General features: G+C 37.3%; 1 protein-coding gene and 1 long non-coding RNA gene across 7 annotated transcripts in view; both read right to left on the bottom strand.

Annotated features, from left to right (window-relative positions):
• LOC148714604 (disease resistance protein RPM1-like) overlaps positions 1-4336 on the bottom strand; it is a 40808-nt gene extending 36472 nt beyond the window's left edge. For 2 of the 6 annotated variants that reach the window (XM_089928795.1, XM_089928792.1), the window contains exons 1-2: positions 2668-2800; positions 2416-2584 (exon numbers count right to left, since the gene is read on the bottom strand). The gene's annotated coding sequence lies outside the window, so the exon portion shown is untranslated. Of the gene's footprint in view, positions 1-2415; positions 2801-4194 lie in introns of those variants that run through there. The other 4 variants (XM_089928793.1, XM_089928794.1, XR_016399167.1 and 1 more) reach the window with 3 other exon arrangements.
• Positions 4337-6491: 2155 nt separating this feature from the next.
• LOC149768248 (uncharacterized) lies at positions 6492-7570 on the bottom strand. The gene is made up of 2 exons (XR_016399679.1): positions 7384-7570; positions 6492-6654 (listed from the first exon to the last, which is right to left on the bottom strand). It is a non-coding gene; the product is annotated as an uncharacterized LOC149768248 (long non-coding RNA).
• Between the last annotated feature and the right edge of the window lie 14889 nt (positions 7571-22459).

Here is a 22459-nt window from a genome sequence, read left to right as displayed (position 1 = left end):
CGAGTCGACTCCAAGACAGTTCGAGTCGACTCCAAGACAGCGCTACCCCAAAAAGACAGAAGACTGTTTTTTGGATACTGAGAGCCGAGTCGACTCCGAAACAGTTCGAGTCGACTCCAGGACGGCACGAGTCAAAAGACAGAAGATCGGGAGTTCGGACTCTGAGCGCCGAGTCGACTCCCAGAATTTTCGAGTCGACTCAAGTGAGCAAAGTTGAAGAATACATCTATGGATTCCTTGGAATGAGTCGACTCCAAAAGTGCCAGGTCAGCTCTAGACTTTGGGGAGTCGACTCCGGGTTAAGTCGAGTCGACTCCCAGTCGAGAAGAGCACTTTAATTCAAATCCGGAACAGTTGCCGAGCCGACTCCAGAAAAGCATGAGTCGACTCCTGCTGCAGCCGAGTCGACTCCAGATCGCGCGAGTCGACTCCGATCCCAACGGAAACATTGTTAGGATGTGCAGAATGTGCAGAACGGCTAGAAGATTGTGCCTACGGCTAGTTTCCGTGGGGAATGGCTTAAATAGCCAAAGAGAACTGTAGCAAGGTAGAGAAGCGACATTCCATTCAAAGAAAATAAGAAATCTTCATCTACCAAAGGATTTCAAAGGAAAAGAAGGAAGAGGGGCCATTAACTCCATCCAACCAACTCTTCCCTGCATTAAAGAAGTCTCCTTCAGTCTTCAAGTCTTCAAGACATTCAAGAGGAGACCCCGAGTTCGAGAAGCCCTCTTCTACATCTTCATAAATTCGTTTGAGGGCTCTTAACTTCTCTCTTATTTATATCGCTGAATATCTGCTTGTTTAGAAGCTATATTTTTCTGTTTGTTTTTCAATCCATTTGTTCCTTACTTGATTCAATCAGGGGATTGAATCAAGGGTGTAAAGGTTTGTTGGTGAGCCTAGGTTGAAACCAACGTGTAAGGGTTTGATTGTGATCCCGGAAAAATAATCGGATGGTTCTAGTCGGTGAGCCTGGAAAAACCGACCGAGTTCGTTGTGATCTCGTAAAACAACAAGTTAGGTTGTGAGCTTGTAAAACAACCGGCTATAATCCGAGGGGTTATAGTGAATTCCCAAGTGAGGCTTGGGGAGTGAACGTAGGAGCAAGGGTTAGCTCCGAACCACTATAAATTTTCTTGTGTTTGTGATTGTCTTGTTGTCTCTTACTTTCATTTCATACACTGCACATAGCATCTAATTAATCCACTTGCAAAAAGCATTGATTAGTTATTCACAAACCTTTTAATTGCTATAATTATTTTAAGACCCAATTCATCCCCCCTCTTGGATTGTCTATCTGGGCAACATTATATATATATTTTATAATTTTTTAAAAATAGATAATTCATGATTCTTTTTGTTGCAAACTATAGTTTACAATGATATATAGATGGTAACTTCCATTACGTCGTTAAATGGTCAATATTCTGCAACAAAACTTTATATGTTGCCAATAAATATATGTATATATAACGATGAAACATTGTCATCACTAAATTATATAAATAATTTGCAATAAAAACTATTTCATCATAAAAGTTATGCGATAATGTATAGGTGATAAAATCTAATTTGTCGTTAAAAAGTTAGTATTCTACGATAAAAATATATATGTTACCAATAAAGTTATGTTTAACTACAAAATATTATCATTGTTAATAGTTAATTAGATAATTAGCAATGAAAATAATTTCTATCGTAAATTTATATACTGAAGAATGTATGATGAAATACTATTTTATCGCTAGATAGCTTACATTATGCGACAAAATTATACACATTAGCAATAAATAAATCTTCGGCGATGAAATACTATCCTCACCAAAAAATAAAGATCCACATGCAAGGAAACATAATGTTGTTGCCAAATATAAAAAAATATTAGTGACGAAATTAACCTGTCAAAAAAATTGCTGATATTTTTTTTATTATCTTGTATCCATAAGTATATATTTGGGAATGATTCTAATATCATCATCAAAATTGATAATTAATTCATGATAAAAATATATTATCATAAAAAGTTATGGTATTCATGACAATAATTTTTCATTGCAAAAATATCATAACCAATAAAATTACCACCAAAAGGCCGGAGTAGAAGTATTTGGCGCCATAAATTTGGTAACAAAAATTACCAACGACATATAATTTGGTTGCTAAAAATACTACTTAAATGATATTTCATGATAAATATTTTATTTCATTTTTTTGTGGTACTTATTAGCAACAAATTGTGTAATTCGTAGGAAAATATTTTGTGGCTGATTGACCATTTTCCTATAGGGATAAATCATGCAAGATCTAACTTGAAGTCATATTATTGCACTGGGGTAACATTCCAAATTGAATTTCTTAAAAGCTTGGGGTTTCCTTCATAACTATAAAAGAGTAAGAAGAGTCCGTCCTCACCTCTGATCACCAGGCAGCCCCTGAAAGGAAGCGTCACCAGCAATGAAATGTCTGGGATCAACGAACTCGGATGACTTTCTCACTAGGCGGAGCAGCACCTAAATATATAAGATTGGCAGAGACAGAAGTGGCCGTGATTCCACTTGTTCTAGATTAAATCCTCGTTTAACTGAAAGGAATTCGGGAGAAGTGAGGAAAGAAACTGGTCGGCAGCATTGGTAAAATAAAGAAAGAATAACGAAAATTGCTCACTGGTTTGGGAACCGCATCGGGTGTGCAATGTATACGGTCGCCTACGGAAGTTGAAAGTTGTGGTCCATAAAATATTCTATAGTGCCCCTCCATATGATTTTTTTTTCTAAAATGATTGGAATCATGGCTGGACGTAACCATATAAAGCTATTTTATATAGACAGGGTAGGTAGGAAAGGCCATCAAGGCCATTGCAGCTTGCAGCGACTATTTGTGCAAGCCATCCCATCCAAACATAAAAATATTAATCCCCACCAATAATCATCCACCCACCACGTGATGGATGCCAATCCTAAACAACGAACCAATTGGATTTACCTCTCTTGATGGAGGAGAGATCTTGAACATAAAAGGAGACTTAAAGTTACTTTCCAATAATCATATAAAATAAATTACTCTCCGGCAACAACTATCCATCTACTACCAGATGGAACACTCTATTCCAAAACAATGTGCCGCCAAGTTGACACCCCTCTAGGAAGGAACGTGACTGCATTACACGCGCGCAACAAGGATGCGCCTTCCTCCTCGCACGATCATCCACTGCGCAGATTTCAAAGCACTACAAATACACCATCCAACTATATGCACAGTTCTCAAAATGATCAGTGGATGATCGCGGAGGCATACGCTTCTTCCGCACAAAGGATATGTTCGTACTTGAGCCTTCATCTAGATTAGGTGCTTTAGGCGCCAAATTCGACTTTCATAAATTGCAACTTGGTCCTAACTTGTCGTCTTTAAATTCAGCCTCATGTCCATTTTTAAACTGGACATGGCAGACTTTCATTTAGAAAAGCCATTTTAGAAAAGATCCGTATACGCAACTGGTATGTACATTTAAGCATATGGTATTAATATAAGACTGTCTATGGGGACATCTCGATGACAGCCTTCATCTACTTTTATCAATTGCAACTTGGTCCTAAGCCATCAGGTCCTCAGTTGACTGGATACGGAAACTGCCTTCGGCTAAGAGGTCCAAAGCAAATAGCGTGGACTGGTCACAGCTAGTTCAATCTTCTACGGTTGAGAAAGATCTCTTGGTCCAATTTGAAGAGCATAGAAACTCGGATTCTCCAGGAAGAACGCATCTCCAGAAATCCGTTCTTCGAAGAAATATTGGTAGTTCATCAAAAAGAATTCAGCCATCAAACTCCCTTGCAATTTCTTGGTGACAAAAATTACCAACGAAATATAATTTTGTTGCTAAAATACTACTTAAATGATATTTCATGACATATATTTTATTTCATTTTTTTATGATACTTATTAGCTACAAATTATAATTTGTAGCAAAATATTTTGTCGCTCATTGACCATTTTCTTATAGTGACAATCATGCAGCACAATCTATCTTGAAGCTATATAACTTGAAGCTATATTATTGCACAGGAGTAATATTCCAAATTGAATTTCTAAACTTGAAGCTATATTATTGCACAGGAGTAATATTCCAAAATGAATTTCTAAAAAGCTTGGGGTTTCCTTCGTAACTATAAAAGAGTAAGAACAGTCCGTCCTCACCTCTGATGCAGCCCAGCCCTTGAAAGGAAGCGTCACCAGCAATGAAATGTCTGGGATCAATGAAGTAGGATGACTTTGTCGCCGGAGAGAGTGCATCCCTATGCGCACATCGATCAGGGCAGCACCTAAATATATAAGATTAGCAGAGAGAGAAATGGCCGTGATTCCACTCTTTATAGATTAAATCCTCGTTTAACTGAAAGGAATCCGAGAGAAGCGATGAAAGAAGCAGCCCGGCAGCACTGGTAAAACAAATAAAAAATAACGAAAATTGCTGTCTGGTTTGGGGACCGCGTCGAGTGTGCACGGTCGCCTAGGGAAGTTCAAAGTTGTGTTCCTACGCCAGGAGGCACATGAGTGTGCTCTTTTTTATTATTTTCTGGCCATCCAGCTCAATTACGGGTTAAATTACGGTTAACAAAACAAGAGGAGATTGGATGAGCTGGACATAACTATATAAAATGTCAGATGATGAGCAAAAATTATATCGGGCGGACTTTTTTTTTTTGCCACAGTTTTTTTTAGTGCTCATCTTAGAGAATAAACCCAAAAGTCATATTTCTTCTACTAACAGAATGGTCAGTTCTACAACGAAAAGAAACTAAAAAAAAAAATATAGTACATAATATTATTGTGGTCAAGTAATACACACCAAGCAAATTAATTATTTAGCAAGTCAATATACACATCAAGGTAGATCGATATATAATTTCTAGAACAAGGGTTCATCAGTATATAGTACATAATCAGATGATGCACACTTTTCTAATAAATTTGCAAGATAGTTTTTTTCTAATATATTTGATAAACTAAGAGAAGAGAAAGAAATATTTTTATTCTATGTACTTTTCTATCACAGTTACAACGATTTGTACATCAATATTAACCAAACAATAGAGCTAAGAACGAAAACACATCAAAGAAAATATCAATCATATTTGGACTAATATAGTAACAATGGTAACTATACTTGAACAAAATTCAAAAAATTAAGCTTTGAGAAACCAAGAACGGTTTCTTACGTAAAAGAGAAACCAAGAATGGTATTATGAGCTACATATTTCATATTTAAGTATTATAGGTAAGTTTACAAATCATATGTGCAATGTATACAGTCGCCTAGGGAAGTTAGAAAGCTGTGTTCCTGCTCTAGGAGGCAACTGAAGAAACTGAGACGTGGAGCGTGTTCTTTTTTATTATTTTCTAGCCATCCAGCTCAATTACGGGTTAAATTACGCTGAACAAAACAAGGGAAGATGGAATGAGCTGGAAATAACTATATAAAATGCCAAATGATGAGCAAAAATCATATGGGGCCGGCTTTCTTTTTTGCCACAGTTTTTTAGTGCGCATCTTAAATAAAAAAATTCAAAAATCAATTTTCTTTTACTAACAGAGTTGTCAATTCCATGACTACGAAAATAAAAAAAATAAAAAAAATATAGTATATACTACATAGTCAAGTAATACACACCAAGTAAATTAATTATTTAGTAAGTCAATACACACATCTAGGTAAATCGATACATAATTTCTAGAACAAAATGTTCATCAGTATACAATATATGATTAGATGATACACACTTAGCAGATTAGTCATTTAGTAACCTAATATACATTTGCAAGCAAATTAATTCACATTTTTTAGAATATCATATTCACCAATATATACTATATGATGTTGGAATTTAAATGGGTTTTAAATATTTTAAAGAGGTGTTAATAAAATAGATTTGTAACATCCAAAATTTTAAAAAAATTGTTGTAACCTATAGGTATTTCAAATTCCATTTGGAAGTTTCAAAACTTCCCATTATCTCCCATTATGGCCTTAATGAGGCCATAAGTATTCAACCGTTATGGTTAGATTACAAAAGACCAATATATAGCAGCCATTCCTTGCACCGAAAATATACAATAAAAAAAGTCTTCTTCTTGCTCTCATAGTCTCTCCCTACCTCCATTTTCTCTTTTACAATTATATATATTATTTTATTTTGGGCAACTGATATAGATTACGTAATCTGCCTACTACAGACGTGCACTGTAGATTAGGCCAGCTGTGAGTTGTTTGGGTTATATCTTGGAGCTGTCGCTGACCTCCAATACCTGCATGTGGGGAGGCAATAACGCTTTAGGACAGTGCGTCTCTTGGCATGCCTCTCACACCTCACAGGCTAGATGTCACGCCCCGAACCCATCACCCGGGTCCGACACGCGACCGGCCGCATGAGCCCTAGAGCAGTGCCCTAAAGATCATGCAAGGCCTAAGATAAACAAAAATTCCAATAAATCCATAATTAATGTATTTAAAACAAACCAACTAAAATGTACTGATTTATTACATAATTTCAAATGTCCATAAATAAAAGATAGATTAACTCCTATCTATCCAGCAATCAGACTCCATGCTGATCTTATTTCTCGTCCCACCCAATGGTCTCTACAAATCCAGTGCCTCTGAAAAAGAAAGTAAATGTAGTATGAGCTTTTCCAGCCCAGTAAGAATCCCAACAGCCATACACAGTAATAATAATAAAATAATCAAAATATCAAATAAATGCCATTTCATCTATTCAAAAGCTCACAAACAACAAGTGTATATAATCAATACATATACACAAATCCTTTTTCACATTATGTGATCCATTCCCGTATTACTCTGGTTCTCAAGTTTTCAGACTTTTCACTTCTGGCTTTGGACTAACCAAGATCATGACCCAGTCCAAGACTGCACAAATCCCACGCATAAGCTCGTGGCAGCTATCCCACGCGTAAGCCCGTGGAGGCTATCCTACGCATAAGCTCGTAGAGGCTATCCCACGCGTAAGCCCGTGGAGGCTATCCTACGCATAAGCTCGTAGAGGCTATCCCACGCATAAGCTCGTGGCAGCTATCCTACGCATAAGCTCGTAGAGGCTATCTCATAACAAGGTTAGTCCAACCCATTTTACATGTCTAGTTTTACATGTTTAATCACATTTCCATCACATCACATATTTTCATAATTTCTCAAAAATATGTTCTTCCTTCCCAATTTAATTATTTCAATACTTTCATAATAAACAAAATGCACACCTCATAGTGTCATACAAGCTCAAAAACAAATAGCAACATACTGATAAAATATATCCAACGATAAATCCAATATATGCATAAATAAAAGTGCTTAGATGTAGGGATTCTTACAGAAATTGTAGACTGACTCAATCACGGATCCGAGTCACAACCTACTCGCTGGGGTGCTGAGTCCCCTGATCAAAATCTCCTGGCTCCGTTGACTCTTTCTCTACAACATCAATTATAAATCACAACTAAATTATTTAATATTTAAATATTCTAAACCATAATTCATATCTATTATGGGGTCCATCACCAGGTCCCCAAACATCTCAATCCCTCCAAATCTAGGGCAATCGGGATGGCCCGACTCCCACCCTTGTACCACCGGCCTGTGTCGTCGCCAGCCGGGGCCGCTGCCATGCCGGCGACGATGGCCGGTCTCGGTGAAAAGACCAAAAGAAAGGAAAAAAATCCTTCATGGTTGGGAGTACATCTTCCTCCTTCTATTTACTTGGGTCCAAGGGTAATAGCCATGGTGGCTGTGCCCTTTTCCTTCCCTAACCTGACAACACCACAGCCACCACTAGCCATATCATCGCCGGCCAAGAGAAGGAGGGAAAAAGAGATATCTTCTTCTTCTTCTTCTTCCCCCAAGAACCGGCATGCTTTCTTCCCTTCCTCCTCCCCCTTCATCCACGGAAGACCACCCTGAGAGTGGCTCGGCTCCCCCCACCCGACGGCAGCCACGGTGGCCCACACCGCCTTCATCACCGCCGGTGGCCAACCGACGGAGGAAAGAGGAGGAGAGGACGGGATCACGAGGAAGAAGGCCTCGGATCCGCCATCCCCCATCTCCAACCAAACCTGCAATCCCTCAAAAATCTCCATACAAGCCCGATCAACCCCCAATGCCATGGGTCCCGGCCAACCGGCGGCCGGCGGCGGCGGCAAGATCCGAAAAAGAGAAGCCGAAACAGGGTACCCCTGTTTCGGATCCTTTTCCGACGATCTCACCGGCCAAATCCCCACCATCACCGCCCTAAGTCCAGAAAATGAAGCATAAGGAAGGGAGCCCCACTTACCTCGGTCTGACGGCATGCTCCGGCGACCTTTCCGGCGATGATCGGGGGAGGAAATCCGTGGGCGAGCTCGGATGAAGCCTACGGATCCCAAGCTTTTGTGGGGCTTCCACCGAAGGGATAAGGCTCCCTCCACGACCGGTTGGTTCTCGGAATCGCTCCCTTCCGGCGTTCGTCTCCTCCGGCGACTCCCTCCAACGCCGCCGCTGCCCTTTTTTTTTTTGTGTTTCTTCTCCCACGATCGTGCCCTAGGCACGATCGTATATGGTGGATGGGCCCGGTCTTTTCGGGCCGGCCCGTCCACCCCTCTCTCTTTTTTTTTTCCTGGGTATCACATACTCTCTCCCTTAAAAAAAATTTCGTCCTCGAAATTAACTTACTTGAAGCCTCAAACTTTAAAAATATGCATCCGTTATATCATCCCCGAGATCTCAAGTAGTCTCCCTCTCGGAGTACCTACTCACAAGATTTTGACATACAAAAATCACAGCATCTTAAAACTTGATCCTTTCTATTTACCACACGTAGTAAGTTCTTTTGGTATCCTTCAAAAGAATTCCAAACTCTCAACCTTGGATTAAAATGCCATAATTATATCCCAAAGAAATTAATTTCTCTTGATTCTACATAGAGATCATAATTGGCTTAACATAAATAGGAGAAATCTTTAGTATCAAATGCTCTTAATATTCTATAATCATTTTTCTTTTCTTAACTTTGCCTGTGATTAAATGATCAACCTTTATCCTAGGAAAACCGCAAACCTGTTCAAATAGGTATATTAACAATGTCAGAGCTAGAAGTCGAAGGACTATGTTAAATCATTCCAGGCCCAAGCTTAATCACAGAGCTATCAATACGTTAACGCTAAAATTAAGATGCCCCAAAATTCTTCTTAGAATTATCAAAAATAGGAGAGCCCACAACTACTTCCAGTAAGCAAAGAATCAACGACATTCCCCTCTACTAGAAAACTAACTCAAGTCTTCCATAATAATACCTTTCAGATCAAGGTATTATTATTATTATTATTATTTTTAATCGGTTTCAAAATAACTCAAACCACTACACTTCCGCTGCGCACTCTGATCTAACTCATCAAATTCTCTAAAGTCACAAAATAATTTCTGACCAAAGTATCACTTTGCATCGAGACTAAGAAAATCCAAATTTTAAATTTTAATTGAGCAGAACCTCTAGATCTCTCTGTCCTCAATTTATGTAGAGTATACTAACCATAACTAACACTCAAGCCATTAATCAAGTTTAAGGTCAGTACATGATCTTTACAACCATTTTAGAATCCAAAATATCTAGGTTTAATTTAAAATAAATTAACCTTGGATTTTCTCCGCAATTCGATTAGACAATCTACGTTGATCTTCTTCTCAAAAAGATTTACTTCAAATTCAATGGGTTAAAAGCCATTGAGCCAATACATTATGATTAGAAATTAACTCTATCGATCTCTAGATCTTTCTCTACCAAAATTCTTAACATTCATCAGCAATGCTATATATGATAATTCATGTAAGCATCTCATGATCGAAGTCTTTACTCAATATGACATTTATTAGTGGCTTCATCAACAATGACAAAAGATCCCTGCTCAAATCTTAAACCTAGGCTTGAGTTTTACATTAACACATCAAATAGTCTCCTACAATTACAAGTAAAATCCAGTAGCCCAATACAAATGTGAGAATTCAAATAATTAGAATTCCCCCATCAATATGCATATTCTATGGCCTCAAAATAATCAAATATATTAATAGGAAATAGACCTATTTGCAATATCCAACATGCCAACACCAGATATAATCCACATACATATTCAACTTCGAAGAACATTCCTTTCAATATTATGAAATCTTCTTAGCTCACTCCAATACTATGAAAGATCTACGTACAAACCCCACTCTAATAATTAGCAAAACCAAAAGTACTATCACATCTACATCCATATCATGTTTGAACTTTCAGGTCACTTACACAACATCTAAACATGACATAACCAATATGCTAAGGCTAACCTTCCTATACTTGCCTTAGGTCTAATCCTCTTTTATCATGATCAAAGACAATTTATCCGGTCCTTGTATACTTGTAGAATATCAAACCCAATACTTACATCATAAGCATTGAATTTAATTCTACTACTTTTATCATATCCCAAGTGATCATAACCTTAAGCTATAATACATTTTTGTCGCAAACCCAAGTAATCTTAATCTTATGCTTTGGTTCTAATTTTGTCACTAATCCCAATGATCTTAAACCTCAAACACTGATGCCACTTATGCTACGGTCCCCAGTAGTCTTAAACCTTAAACTCTGATTTCATTTCTGTCACAATCCCGAGTGATCTTAAACATATGCTCAAATTCCAATTTTGTCACTATCCCCAATGATCTTAAATGTCAAACTCTAATGCCACTAAGGCCACAGTCCCTAGTGGTCTTAAACCTTAGATTACAACATCATTCCTGTTACAATCTCAGGTGATTATAAACCAAGGCTCTGATAGTTTTCCTATCATAATTTCCCACTCACACTCACCTGAACCTAAACCCTAGGATACCTTAACCTTAAGCTCTGATACCACTCTGTCACGCCCCGAACCCAACTCCCGGGTCCGGCACGCGACCGGCCGCATGAGCCCTAGAGCAGTACCCTAAAGATCATGCAAGGCCTAAAAGGTACAATATTCACATATATGCCAAAATCAAAGATTAATGTAATTCAATCAAATCCAACTAAAATGTACTGATTTATTACATAATTTCAAATGTCCATAAATAAAAGATAGATTAACTCCTATCTATCCAGCAATCAGACTCCATGCTGATCTTATTTCTCGTCCCACCCAATGGTCTCTATAAATCCAGTGCCTCTGAAAAAGAAAGTAAATGTAGTATGAGCTTTTCCAGCCGAGTAAGAATCCCAACAGCCACACACAGTAAAAATCATAAAATAATCAATGCATCAAATATATGTCATTTCATCATTTCAAAAGGCTCAACAAATAACAAATATATACACAACCATTTTGTATACATAAATCCCTTTTTCACATTTCGTGATTCATTCACGTAATACCATGATTCCCAAGTCTTCAGACTTTTTACTTCTGGCGTTGGACTAACCAAGTTCATGACCCAGTCCAAGATTGCACAAATCCCACGCATAAGCTCGTGGCAGCTATCCCACGCGTAAGCCCGTGGAGGCTATCCTACGCATAAGCTCGTAGAGGCTATCCCACGCGTAAGCCCGTGGAGGCTATCCTACGCATAAGCTCGTAGAGGCTATCCCACGCATAAGCTCGTGGCAGCTATCCTACGCATAAGCTCATAGAGGCTATCTCATGACAAGGTTAGTCCAACCCATTTTACATGTCCAGTTTTACATGTTTAATCACATTTCCATCACATCACATATTTTCATAATTTCTCAAAAATATGTTCTTCCTTCCCAATTTAATATCTTAATACTTTCATAATAAACAAAATGCACACCTCATAGTGTCATACAAGCTCAAAAACAAATAGCAACATATTGATAAAATATATCCAACGATAAATCCAATATATGCATAAATAAAAGTGCTCAGATGTAGGAATTCTTACAGAAATTGTAGACTGACTCAATCATGGATCCGAGTCACAACCTACTCGCTGGGGTGCTGAGTCCCCTGATCAAAATCTTCTGGCTCCGTTGACTCTTCCTCTATAACATCAATTATAAATCACAACTATATTATTTAATATTTAAATATTCTAAACCATAATTCATATCTATTATGGGGTCCATCACCAGGTCCCCAAACATCTCAATCCCTCCAAATCTAGGGCAGTCGGGGTGGCCCGACTCCCACTCTTGTACCACCGGCCTGTGTCGTCGCCAGCCAGGGCCGCTGCCATGCCGGCGACGATGGCCGGTCTCGGTGAAAAGACCAAAAGAAAGGAAAAAAATTCTTCATGGTTGGGAGTACATCTCCCTCCTTCTATTTACTTGGGTCCAAGGGTAATAGCCATGGTGGCTGTGCCCTTTTCCTTCCCTAACCCGACAACACCACAGCCACCACTAGCCATATCATCGCCGGCCAAGAGAAGGAGGGAAGAAGAGATATCTTCTTCTTCTTCTTCTTCCCCCAAGAACCGGCATGCTTTCTTCCCTTCCTCCTCCCCCTTCATCCACGGAAGACCACCCTGAAAGTGGCTCGGCTCCCCCCACCCGACGGCAGCCACGGTGGCCCACACCGCCTTCGTCACCGCCGGTGGCCAACCGACGGAGGAAAGAGGAGGAGAGGACGGGATCACGAGGAAGAAGGCCTCGGATCTGCCATCCCCCATCTCCAACCAAACCTGCAATCCCTCACAAATCTCCATACAAGCCCGATCAACCTCCAATTCCATGGGTCCCGGCCAACCGGCGGCCGGCGGCGGCGGCAAGATCCGAAAAAGAGAAGCCGAAACAGGGTACCCCTGTTTCGGATCCTTTTCCGACGATCTCACCGGCCAAATCCCCACCATCACCGCCCTAAGTCCAGGAAATGAAGCATAAGGAAGGGAGCCCCACTTACCTCGGTCCGACGGCATGCTCCGGCGACCTTTCCGGCGATGATCGGGGGAGGAAATTCGTGGGCGAGCTCGGATGAAGCCTACGGATCCCAAGCTTTTGTGGGGCTTCCACCGAAGGGATAAGGCTCCCTCCACGGCCGGTTGGTTCTCGGAACCGCTCCCTTCCGGCGTTCGTCTCCTCCGGCGACTCCCTCCAACGCCGCCGCTGCCCATTGTTTTTTTTTTTTGTGTTTCTTCTCCCACGATCGTGCCCTAGGCACGATCGTATATGGTGGATGGGCCCGATCTTTTCGGGCCGGCCCGTCCACCCCTCTCTCTTTTTTTTTTCCTGGGTATCACACTAGATATTTCTTTACTACTATTTTATTACAATTGTTAAATTTTTTTATGTGATTTAAATATTTTATGAAGCATCTTGCTAGATCAACATTCTAAAGCCGTTGTCACATTGTTCCACATATATATATATATATATATATATATATATATATATATATATATATTCTGCAAGATGCATTGTTGAACACTGTTCTTGTTCATCTCTGTTAGAAATCATTGTTGGATACATTTTAAATAATATATATATATATATAGTTTAGCTTTAGATTTTCAATTTTAACATTAAACTGTTTAATAAAAAAAAACAGTTTACTATTTTAATCAAGAAAAATAGTGTACTATTTTAATAAAAAAATAGTTTACTGTTTAATAAAAAAACAGTTTACTGTTTTAATTAAGAAAATAATTTACTATTTTAATAAAAAATAGTTTACTATTTAATCAAAAAAATAGTTTACTGTTTTAATAAAAAATGGTTTACTTTTTAATTAAAAAATAGTTTACTGTTTAATTAAAGAAAACAGTTTACTGTTTAATTAAAGGAAACAATTTACTGTTTAATTAAAGGAAACAGTTTACTGTTTAATTAAAGAAAACAATTAACTGTTTAATAAAAAAAATAGTTTACTATTTAATCAAGAAAACAATTTACTATTTTAATAAAAAAATAGTTTACTATTTAATAAAAAAATACTTTACCATTTAATTAAAGAAAATAGTATAATGTTAAACTAAAAAAAATAAAACAGTTTACTATTCTAATTAAGAAAATAGTTTATTATTTTAAAAATAAAAAAGGTTTACTGTTTAATTAAAAAAATAGTTTATTGTTTTAATTAAGAAAATACTTTACTATTTTAATAAAAAATAGTTTTGGCTAAGATATATAAAAAAAGGAGAAAAGCTATAATACGTTTTGGAAGATCAAATGAATTAATTAGAATAGTTAAAAACAAACTCTTAGGATTTTAATTTCTGATAACAAATTGTTTTAAGCAATAAATGGTCATTTAATGAGAATCGTAACCATTTGCTTGCAAGTATTAAACCTAACTGGTGACATTGGTATTATATTCCTTTACAATTATTAGTAAAGTTATTGTTATATAGTATATTATTAAGAGATACTTTTAGTAACATCTTGCTTACATTTATTCATTAGTGACGTTATTGTTATTATTTTTTCTCACGGTTGAATACTCTACTGCCCTTTTAAACTTTAAAATTTTAGAGTTTAAAATTTAGAATGGTAAATATGGAAGAAGCTAATAGTGTTAAGCCCAAGAAATTTAGTGGATAAAATTTTTGTAGGTGGCAAAGACAACTTAAATATTGGTTGACTGTGTTAGGACTTGTATCTGCTATAGAAGAACCACAGTCTAATCAAGAGTTACCTTTCCGGATGACTAATAAGCAAGTAGAGTACCACTGCTATAATAGAATACTTAGTGCTTTGTCTGATCACCTTTATGATGTGTATCATGCTACTACTTCAAGTGCAAAAGAACTTTGGGATGCTTTAGAGGCTGAATATGGGATAATAGATGTTGGCATTGATCGGTTTACTGTCTCAAATTTTAATAGTTTTAAAATAGTAGATGATAAACTAGTGGAAGATCAAATTCATGAGTATCAAGAACTTCTGAGAGGAGTTGAGAAAAAGGAAACCAAATTTAGTGAAGATTTTAAAGTCTCCTATCTTATAGATAAGTTGCCATTATCTTGGAATGATTTTGCTAGGACCCTTAGGCATAAATAAGGAGAGTTAACCTTAACCCAAGTCATAAACTCTCTTAAAGTTAAGAAAAAACATAGAGCCAATACTAAGTAAGAGGATGAAAAGAATCCTAAAGTGAACTTAGTTGAAAATAACATTAAGAGTTTTTACAAGAGAAACAATTTCCAACGTAGGGGTAAGAACTTCAAGAAAAATAATAGATTCCACAATCGTTCTAACCAAAACCAAAACTTCCAACGCCATAATAATAATAACAATAAAACATTCAAGGGCAAAGGAAGTGAGAAAAGGCTATGCTTTGTTTGTGGGAAAAGTAATCACATGGCGAAGGATTGTTTCTTTAAGATGACTGAGGAGTATAAACCCAAGCCCAAGTCAAAACACTATCAAAGAGATCCAAAGGCTCAAGTCTATATGTTGATGAATCAAGAGAATTCAGCCGAACCATTCTTTAGGTATAACTTTATTTCTTCTTCTATCAATTTTACTCATGGAAATAAAGATTGGTGGTTAGATTCTGGAGATAATGTACATATTGTTTTGATCATGGTTATTTTAAAACTTATCAGAAATCAAGTGGAGGAAGTGTAACATTAGGTAATGACTCTATTGCATGTGTGTTTGGAGTTGGAGACATAGATTTGAAGATGACATCTGGAAAGATCTTAACTTTGAAAGGAGTGCGACATGTTCTAGAAATCAGGAGAAATTTAGTTAGTGGGTCATCCTTAGTCCAACAAGAATACAAGGTTGTTATGGAATCCAATAAAGTTGTAATTTCAAAAAATAATGTATTGTTTAGGAAAGGATTTATTAGGTTGTTTAAATTAAATATACTTTCAGAAGTTAAAGTTATCTTTTCAAGTATTTTCAATGTTGAATCTTCTAATGTATGGCATGAATAATTGGGACATATAAACTTGAAGAAAATTAAAAGAATGATGGATCTAGACTTAGTCCCTAAGTCCAATCTAAACTTTAAACATAAATGTGAAGTGTGTGTACAAACCAAACAACCTAAATGGCCTTATAAGTCTATAGAAAGAAACACTCAACTCTTAGAGCTCATACATAGTGATGTATGTGATTCGAACAGACTACCTACTAGAGCAGAAAATAAGTACTTTGTGACTTTTATAGATGATTGTTCGAAATTTTGCTATGTGTACTTAATAAAAACTAAAGATGAGGTGTTTAATAAATTCATGATTTATAAGACCGAAGTAGAGAATCAATTAGAAAGAAAGATTAATAAACTCAGATCCGACAGAGGAGATGAGTATACCCTTACTAATTTTAGCATCTTCTATGAGGAATATGGAATAGTACATGAAATAACTCCGCCATACTCTCTCCAATCTAATGGAGTAGCTAAAAGAAAAAATAGAACTTTAATAGATATAGTTAATGCGATGTTGATAAGTTTTGGGCTACTTGAGAACTTGTGGGGAGAAGCAATTCTTACTGCATGTTTCATATTGAATAGAGGAACTGTGAAAGATAATGATAAGACTCCATACGAAATTTGGAAGAAAAGAATACCTAATCTTAAAATTTTGAAAGTGTAAGGATGTTTAGCAAAAGTAGCAATCCCTGAGCCTAAGCGAAAGAAAATAGAGCCTAAAACTATAGATACTATCTTTATAGGTTATGCTCAAAATAGTAGTGCTAGTAGATTCTTAGTTATAAACTCTGAGATTAGTGAAATTTCAAACAACACAGTTATAGAATATAGAGATGCTACATATTTTGAAGATATATTTTCTTATAAAAATAAAATTTCACAACAAGTAATAGATAAATCATCTACTAATGATAAACCTTCCACTAGTACAAGTGCATCCAAGGAACCAGAACCACAACTAGAGTTAAGAAGGAGTAAAAGGCCTAGAATAGAGAAAAATTTTGGAGACAAATTTTATACCTTTCTAATAGAAGGAGATCCTACCACCTATAAGGAAGCTATGTCTTCTTTAGATACTCCATTTTGGAAGGAAGCTATAAAAAGTGAGATGGAGTCTATTATTCAAAATAACACTTGGAAGTTAACTGATTTACCTCCTGAAAATAAAGCTATTGGGTGTAAATGGGTGTTCAAGAAGAAGTTAAAACCTAATGGCAGCATAGACAAGTACAAAGCCAGACTAGTGGCTAAAGGTTTTACACAAAAGGAAGGAATAGATTACTTTAATACATATTCATCTGTATCTAGGATAACTACGATTAGAATTTTAGTTGCATTAGCATCAGTGCATAACCTAGTGATTCATCAAATGGATGTTAAGACTGCCTTTCTACATGGAGACGTAGATGAAGAGATATATATGGAGCAACCTGAAGGTATTGTAGTTAAAGGTCAAGAACATAAGGTCTGTAGGTTAGTTAAATCTTTGTATGATTTAAAATAAGCTCCTAAGCAATGACATGAGAAGTTTGATAAGGTGATCTTAGAATATGACTTTAAAATTAATGAATATAATAAGTGTGTGTACTACAAAGAGAGTAATGGAGAACATGTGATCTTATGTCTTTATGTTGATGATATATTAATATTTGGGACAAATTTGAAGATAGTAAATGATGTTAAGTCTTATCTTTCTAGAAAGTTTGACATGAAGGATTTAGAAGAAGCCTATGTAATTTTAGAAATGAAGTTGGAAAGAACACCTAATAGAATTACTCTTAATCAAACCAGTACAATAGAAAGGATGTTAAAAAAGTTTAATTATTTTGATTGTAAACCTATATCAATACCATATGATCTAAATGTGCATTTGAAGAAAAATAATGGTGAACCAGTATCTCAATTGAAGTACTCACAAATGATTGGATCATTGTTATACATAACAAATAAAACTAGGCCTGATATAGCATTTGCTGTTGGAAGACTTAGTAGATATATTCATAATCCTAGCAAAGATCATTGGGTTGCTCTAGAGAGAGTCTTTAAATATCTTAAAGGAACCATGGAATACTCATTGTGTTATAAGGGATTTCCAAATGTAGTTGAAGGGTATAGTGACGCGAATTGGATAACAGACAATATGGATGTGAAGTCCACTTCAGGGTATGTATTTCTTTTGGGTGGAGCAGCAATATTTTGGAGATATAAGAAACAAACTATTATCTCTCGAAGTACTATGAAGTCAGAACTTATAGCTTTAGATACAACTTACTCTGAGGCTGAGTGGATTAAGAACTTGATGCTTGACATGCCTTTAGTTAATAAACCCATACCTGCCATTTCCATACATTATAATAGTAAGGCAGTAATAGAGTTAGTAAGGTAAGTACATACCAATAAGAAAATGAATAGGCATTTACAAGTGAGGTATAAATCAGTTAAAAGCCTATTGAAGAATATTGTGTCTTTGAAATTTGTAAAGTTTGAGAAAAATATAGCTGATCAGCTGACCAAAGCTCTTTCTAAGAGAGCTATCATTGACTTGTCAAGGGGGATGGGCTTAAGCCCACAAGGGAGTCACCTAGGGAGGTAACCCAACCTTTATGAATGGAAATCCCATGAAGAAGGTTCAATGGGTAGAAACAATCCATATTGCGTGATGCATTTCAGCACTACTTTTAAGGAGAGAGTCTCCTACTCATCCTTATGGCAATAGTGCTTTGATATGTGACGTTAAGGAAGGGTGTTACCCTGAATGAGCCCGAGGCAGGCATACTCCTATAGGATACAAGTCACATGTATTCTTGGAGGACTCACCTAAATGAGAGTTGTCATGAAGCCGCAACTATGAGAATTGGGCTGTTCTCTAAGAACTCTCACGAGAATCAAGATTCAGCGCATGGCCATAAATAGCACTAACCCGCACCAAATCTATATCAATACTATGTGTGTGGCATGTTAAAATCTGGTCCAAAGGGTCTAGTTCAAGACTTAATTCACTTTGATCCTTCATGTTAGAACTGTCAACACTAAGTGTAGGTTCAAGTCCGGAAGACACCTACACTCATTGCACAGTATAAAGTTGCCCGAATTTCTATATATATATATGTATATGATCTTATAAAGTTTTGAAACTTATGGAGGACCGTTGGAATTTGAATGAGTTTTAAATATTTTAAAGAGGTGTTAATAAAAAAAGATTTGTAACCTCCAAAATTTTAAAAGAATTGTTGTAATCTATATGTATTTCAAATTCCATTTGGAAGTTTCAAAACTCTCCATTATCTCTCATTATAGCCTTAATGAGGCCATAAGTATTCAACCGTTATGGTTGGATTACAATAGGCCAATATATATGAGTCATTCCTTGTACCTAAAATATACAACAAAAAAAGTCTTATTCTTGCTCTCATAGTCTCTCCCTACCTCCATTTTCTCTTTTATAATTATATATATTATTTTATTTTGGGCAACCGATATAGACTACATAATCTGCTTACTACAGACATGCACTGTAGATTAGGCCTGCTATGAGTCGTTTAGGTTGTATCTTGGAGCCGTCACTGACCACCAATACCTGCACGTGGGAGGCAACAACGGCTTTAGGACAGTACGTCTCTTGGCGTGCCTTTCACACCTCACAGGCCAGATATTTCTTTACTACTATTTTATTACAATTGTTAAATTCCTTTTTATGTGTTTTGAATATTTTATGAAGCATCTTGCTAGATCAACATATAGTTGGTGATACACATTTGTCGACCTTCTAATATATACTGTAAGTTTATCTGATACACAATACATACTTCCAAGTAAATCGGTTCACAGTTTTCAGAACATGTTTTTTACAGTACATACTATATTGTGAGATGATACACATATAGCAATTAATTATCTCGGCTTTAGATTCTGCCTCATGTCCATTTCTAACCTGGACATGGCAGACTTTCATTTAGAAAAGCCATTTTAGAAGAGATCCATAAACGCATCTGTTATGTACATTTAAGCATGTGGTATTAATATAAGACTGTCTATGGGGACATCTCGATGACAGCCTTCATCTACTTTTATCAATTGCAACTTGGTCCTAAACCGTTAGGGCCTTAGTTGACTGGATGCGGAAACTCCTTGAGCTAAGAGGTCCAAAGCAAATGGCGTGGACTGGTCACAGCTAGTTCAATCTTCTACGGTTGAGAAAGATGTCTTGGTCCAATTTGAAGAGCATAGAAACTCAGGTTCTCCAGGAAGAACCCATCTCCAAAAATCCGTTCTTCGAAGAAACATTGGTAGTTCATCAAGAAAGCATTCAGCCATCAAACTCCCTAGCAATTCCATATCATCCCCTTATTTTGTCATGCGAAAGGAGATTCAAACTACACTATGGCCAATTCTTAGGTGTGGCAGCTTGGCAGCATCAATTACAGTTACCAGAGACAATCACAGATTCACCAATATTGATGGATTAATCTATACCTTCTCCTTTTAAGAAATGTGGTGAGGATGTAATCTTTCTCAACTAGATAGGGATGACAACCAGCTAAGCTAAAGTTGATTGGTGATAAATTTAATCTATGCACTTCCAGGGCTTCATCTGAAGAAAAGCATGTCATAACTTTGCAGTAATAGAGACACAAAGATGCATGATACATAATCTGGTAGACTCCCGTCAAATTAAATACTGCAGAACAATTCAGTCTCAGTTCTTTTCCCTTTAAAAAAAGTGGTCAAGCATCTCAAGCTTCATTTAAACAATAAAATGAGAATAAACAGGGGGTAAAGAGCCACACGACTGGAAACTGGGAATAGAGAAGGGAAGAAGAGAGAGAAAGAGAGCAGTGGCTCCTGACCAGAATCAGCCTACTCTCCGCTTCCATAGGAGCAAGCAGCCAAGGAGACCTTAAGAAAACTGCTGCCAAAAGAGCATATAGAATTTAACTTGAAGATAAATATCATATCGCAGTAGCATGTATGTTCATCCATAGAACTCAACAGAGCATACAGATTGGTGCACTGATTCATATTCTCCACCCATCTGAATATTCATATAGTCATCATAGCATATACACTTCTCCATATTTTGTGAAAGCCCTAATAAACTTGATCAGATATTCGTCGCAGATAACCGAGCAGTGTCAAGCCCTGTCTCATTCCCTTCTGCAGCAAGTCACCACTCAGGATGGTCTCAGCATAAATGAACAATGAGAGAAGTTCAATGACAATCTATACTACTGAAACCTTTTTTTTTCCTCAAGAAGGGTATTATTATTTAGTGAAACTAATTTCTATGCGCCAAATGATGACGTCATCAACTTTATTAGAAGAAAAGATGCTCTACATTTTGTCAACGATCTTGATGAACTGCTTGAGCTGCTGATGAAAGCAATAATAATTCACGCTTAGCAGCATTTTACCATTTCCTTTCTAATTGGAGGTATCCAAAAACAATTGATAAATGATACAAATAACTTTAGGAATCAATATGCATGTCAGCTAAAGAGCTTTCTCTTTTTCTTTTCCCTGATAATCAATAGAAATATCAGACGATCAGATGTTACATGCTCCAAGAAAATGTCATTACAAAATAAGGAGACGAACGCAAACCTTCTAGGCTTGTAAAACTGTACAAAGCATGTTTCTGGGCAAACGTATGATTCGTCATATACGTGTTTCCCTCAATATATGAACCAAAACTTAACCGTGAGAACTTTTATGCTGCATTAACTTGCAGAAACTCATAATACCATGGAACACCATGGATCTCCTCTTCTTACCGTTGAAAGATTAAATGGCCATGAGTCCTTGAAAATAACAAAGCAACTGAACTTTAATACTAGATGCACTTAACCTCAGGCATATAGCAGGGAAATTAGACAAAGTTAGCATCCAATCTGATCAGTCAAAGTTAAATAGAAATTACCACACTCAAAGGGAAAGAATGTAAGAATCAGGCCAACTGGGCCTGAACTGGACCAAGCCAGCCGGCTTTAATTTAAAAATTCAAAAATAAAAAAAGAAATTGGAACAGGGGATCGCGATCTCTTGTCCGAGCGGCTAGAACGACCATCGTTGAGGCACTGCCGGGGGAGCAGCCATTGGTATGAAACCCCTGGGGCCATTGCTAACGGCCGACAGCCATTAGAGGCCGTTGCAACCAGCGAATGGCCGGCCGGTGCCGCCATTCATCCGAGCTTATCTTGTCTCTTTGAGGGTTATAAAAACTTCGATTCCACTCCACCCGCGGCTGCCACCACTGACCGAAGTCCATTGCCTCCATCCCTCGCATGTAAGTTCTCCATCCCCTGTCGAAGCTCCTTGGGCTGAGAAGGCTGCCTCTCCATCTTCTTTTTTTTTCCATTTGCCCGAGCATGGCTGTCCCCACTGGCTGTTCCCAGTCACTCCCCACCACTTGTCACCGCCTCCGGCTGCCATCTTCGAACCTCGACCACGGCAGCCACTAATCTACCCATCTCCTTCCCCTGGTTACCAAGAAAAGAAGAAAGAGAAAGAAAGGAAAGAGGAAGAAGAAGAAGGGGAGGGGGGAGAGAGAGAGAGAGAGAGAAAA

The sequence above is a fragment of the Phoenix dactylifera genome, chromosome 2 (assembly GCF_051530095.1).
Source record: "Phoenix dactylifera cultivar Ajwa chromosome 2, Ajwa_hap1_PhDact_Kaust_v1.1, whole genome shotgun sequence".
NCBI lineage: Eukaryota > Viridiplantae > Streptophyta > Magnoliopsida > Arecales > Arecaceae > Phoenix > Phoenix dactylifera.
The sequence above is the reverse complement of the archived record's forward strand: the minus strand, read 5'-3'. Positions and strand labels throughout refer to the sequence as shown.